Source organism: Lactuca saligna, chromosome 1 (assembly GCF_052625555.1).
Source record: "Lactuca saligna cultivar CGN05327 chromosome 1, ASM5262555v1, whole genome shotgun sequence".
NCBI classification, from domain to species: Eukaryota; Viridiplantae; Streptophyta; class Magnoliopsida; order Asterales; family Asteraceae; genus Lactuca; species Lactuca saligna.
In genome coordinates this window covers 82,969,264-82,973,851 of record NC_136417.1, presented here as the reverse complement: position 1 = coordinate 82,973,851, position 4,588 = coordinate 82,969,264, and the positions used below count along the sequence as shown (strand labels likewise).

Sequence of the window (4,588 nt, the reverse complement as noted above, 5' to 3'; positions counted from 1 at the left end):
TATTTCATTTTCACACTGTTTACGTAAAGATGTAATGAATAGCTTGTAGACTATACCCATTATAGTTTTTCTGAAAATGTGTACTATTTGGTGATAAAAATTCAATGTAATACTAACATTGGATATAGTTTATACGTTGATGTCGAAGCTGTTTAATATTTATAAAATATAGGTGGTGTATTTAAATCTGTATAAAACGATGAGTTTTTCTTGTATTGCAATTGTATCCCCCCCCCTTAAAACCTGAAAAGACGTGAGAATGTAGGGGTATGAACTCACTTGTTTGGTTTGAAGAGAATGAGACGAGAGTTTAGTAGAACTTCTACTGCGGAAAGCTGCGTCTTCGGGTTTCTCGGGGATCTTGATAGTGTGAAACTTCCGTCGGGGCTCGGGTATGGAATCGAGGGTGTCAGGATAGCTTCTGGAGCTCAAGAGAGTGTGAAAGTGAGAGAGGAGTTGAGAATGTGTACCAAAAACCCGGAGCTCATGCACTTTATATATAGTGCTGGAGCACCCCCCGTACGTTGGGCGTACTCCTTGGGTACACTGGGGGTACTTCGGAGTCGTCAGCTCTTAGAACTCAAGCCTAGCTAGCCTACTAGCCGATGGGATGGGACTCTGCGCCTGAGTACGCTGGGCGTAAATTGGATTTTCAACTTCTAAATTCCGTAACTTTTGCGTACGAGCTCCGATTTTCGCGTTCTTTATATCCACGCGAAGGTGAGACTGTACTCTTCAACATTCATTTAGACTCTGTCGGCTAGTTTTGATTTTATTTTTAATAGTATATTTTTAGTAGGCCGGGACTGCTAAAGTCTGTTAAAAATCCATAACTTCTCTATCCGATGTCCGTTTTGTCCGTCTTTTTATCGTTGCGATGCTCTTGCCAAGATCTTCAACTTTCGTTTAAATTGCATCGGCTAAAAATGGCTCGATCGCTACTTTGAGTTTTTAGCCGTGTACTGCTATTCTGAAACTTCTAAAAATCATAACTTCCTCATATGAAGTCAGATTTGATAGTTCTTTTTATGCATAAATACAACTTAACGAGATCTACGACTTTTATTTAGAAGCCTAAGGCTAAAAAGTATTTTATTGAAGTTTCACTTTTTATGCTTATCAGTGTTTTACCGGGTGTGTCGTGGATTTTTGATTGGTCATAACTTCTTCATACGAAGTCAGATTTGGACGTTCTTTATATTTTTGGAAACCTTGGCACGATATCTAACATTTTATGCGTCCCAATTTAGATTTTAGAACACTTCATTTTTGATGCTGATTTCTTTGATTCTAAATAGTTCGTTATATTTGAATTTTTGAATGTTACATTGGTTTGAAAATATCGGGTTGCCACAGATCAAAAATAAGTCTTGGAGGTCCATTAGCTTTCATGTCGAAAGTTAATGAGAAAGAATCTATGGAAAAGGAAGATTTTGATAATGAAGGATTGTTGATAAACTCTGATGATGAAGCAATTGCATTCTACTCGAATAATAGAGTGAATTAGTTTTTCAAGAAACCATTTAGTTCAAAGTCAAAAACTGGTGAGGGAAAAGGAAAATTTGTGACGAAAGCTGGAGGGGAAGAGAAAAAGAAGAGTGAAAAGAATGATGTGGAAAAAGAAGAGTTGAAAGTTGAGAAGAAGCTTAAAGGAGACTCTGACATTGATTGTCACTATTGTCATGGTGCAAACCATATGGCTAGTGACTATATGCTTCGAAAGAAGGAAGAAAAGAAAAACAAAGTAAAAGATGAATCATACTATGTTGAGCGTTTAGAGGAAGTTTGGGCAAAAGAGAAAGGAATTTCTCTTGTGGTGAAAGGTGAGGATGATGATAAAGGAACATACCAAATTTGGTCCTCAAGTTCTGATGATGAGGAAATACATAATCCTATGTATGGAGCAATGTATGGGGAGTTTGAGGAGAAAGATGACGAAGTGGTGACTTGTCACTATTTTATGACCAAAGGAGGAGACAAATCACCAATGACCACAAATGTACGTTTTATTCTTTAATCTTTCAATATTCCTTTGATGCTTATTATTCTGAATTAATTGCTTTTGATGATATTGTTGCTTATTTCGATACATTGGTTATCTTTGCTAGTAACGAGGCTAAGAAATCGACTTCACAGTTACTAGAAGTTCAGAAGCAATTAGATTCCAAGAAACTAAAAGTTGAATATCCAGAATTACAAATTACAAATTTGATGTGTGATAGAGATTTATTAAGTAGTGATGTAAAACTGTTATTAGCCCAAAGAAATATATTTTGTAATTCTGCAAATCATTTCCAATCCATTTAAGGTGGGGAACACCGACTATTATGTATTCTAGTGTATATAAATGTAAACCCCTTATACATACCATATTTAGGTTCAATTTTCTTCTTTTATTGCATTTGACCTTTCTTCTAGTGTTAATTTCAATATTTCCTAGTTAACGAAATTGATTTCACCAAAAAAAATTATTCGAATATAAATCAATAAGTTTTGTGAGGAGACTGTTTTGTAATAAAACAATATTGACATCATTGTAGCCTTTAGGTTCTATTTTCTTCTGGTATTACGTTCAAAAAATTAGATCGATTTAATTATAGTAGAAAACATATTCATGACAGCTACCTAGATAATTTTAGTGAAGCATTGTTTCAAACACGTAAAACAAATTACCATAATTTGATGTGATTCATGTGCTTGATTTTAGGATTAAGTTACAGGGCATTTAAAATATGCATTCTCTTATGAACTTACATGGAACTTACATGTATAGTCTGAATGATTCAAGTTTGTATATGGTTAAGTGATAGTGGAAAATTAGGTGGCAAGAGTTGGTTGATTAATTAATTTGATTGCTTAGGCGTCTAAAAACGTGAAGTTCTTATTTTGACAATCATTTCAAAAAAGGAGATACATTTTGGTTACTGAGGGATTGTGAGTATCATCTCTATATGAAACAGAGCAGAGTTAGCGATGAATCTTAGTTAAACTGATTTCTCGGGATAAATCTTTCATGTAAACAGAAATATCGACATAGAACAATCGGCTAACCATATCTTCATTTAATTTGCGTTAGATATTACAAAGCGTCATCTAATGGAACGGTGGTTCGGTTTCAAGTTCTCTCTAATAGATAACTGTTTAATTCATTATTCACCATTGAATTTTTCTTATCCTTTTCATTTTTTCCTTTCTTCTGCAAATTACGTCAAATTCCAAAACACACTTATTTGAAATTTCATTTAGGTATTGTTGTTTTAGGTTTTCCTTTTGCTTCATTAAAGTTTCAGTTGATCTAAAAAGTTGTTGGGAGAAGTCATAAAAGTAAATTCTTTTAAGTGGACACAATTTTATATTATATTACATGTTTTACATTAGCCATGCAACTCAAAGCTGACATCTCATCTTTCTTCATTCCTATCTGGGGCCAGCTTTGTGATGGAATGATTTTCAACCATTAAAAAATTACACAAATCTAAATTAATGTTAAGTTTTGTGAGGAGACCGCTTTATTATAAAGCGATATAGACATCAATCTGGTTTAGGTTTTACTTTCTTTCTATTACATTAAGAAATTCTATCCATTCAGATACAAAAGAAAATATATTTATGTAATTCACGTATGATTTAAGTGTGAGTCATGTAAATCATATGTGATTCACATATGAATTATATGTAATTCACATGTAAACCACAAGTGAATCACATATGAGTTACGCCTATATACACACATGCATTTTGTGTTGGTATTCATCGTTAATTTTTTTTTTTTTAATTTTCTTGTGAATTTTACATTTGAATCTTAAAAGATACAATCACATATGAATATCACATTATATAATCACATGTGAATATTGCATTATATGATCATATGCCAATCTTACATGATATATACATTTGCATTTTTGTGAGTGTTATTGTATTAATCTATTTTTTATTTTTATTTTCTTGTAGATTTGAAAAAAATTTACAAAAAATATTAAAAATGTGAAAAGTGATAAATTGAAAAAATATGAAAATCTTGACACGAAAATACGAAAACACTTGGAAATTTTGTAGCATTTTTTGTTTTTTAGATTTTTCTTTGTGTCGACTAAAATAGTTTTACTATTGTGTTTATAAATTAGTAAATAAAAATGAATTTGTTTTAGGATTACTTATGAATACTATAGCATAAAAAATATACATATATGCACCTAAAATGTTAATTTTTTTGTTAAAAAATTTATTGTTTTTTTCCTTAAATATTACATTTTTTTTAAACTTTACTAATTTTTACAAAGTTACTGTTTTAAAAAACTGCACTTTTTTTTAAAATACATTTTTTCATTTTTTCAAAAAAATTCAAGTTTTCTAAAAAAATTTAAACATCTACATTTAACAAAAAACTTATTATTTAAAAAAAATCCAAAAAATTTGATTTCTTATGTTAATTATTAGAATTTTTTATTAAAATTTATAATAACACAAAAAATTAAACACTAAATGAGATGGTAAGATGTCAATAATATCCTTAACGAGTTAATTTTGATCTAATGCTCCATATTAAGTTCTTGGGTTCTCGAGAAACTATGAGTTTTCAACGGAT

General features: G+C 31.1%; 1 long non-coding RNA gene across 1 annotated transcript; it reads left to right on the top strand.

Moving 5' to 3' along the window:
• The first annotated feature begins 1,696 nt into the window (after positions 1-1,696).
• On the top strand, positions 1,697-2,401 carry LOC144999811 (uncharacterized). Its single transcript, XR_013661010.1, has 2 exons — positions 1,697-1,999; positions 2,109-2,401. It is a non-coding gene; the product is annotated as an uncharacterized LOC144999811 (long non-coding RNA).
• Positions 2,402-4,588: the final 2,187 nt, after the last annotated feature.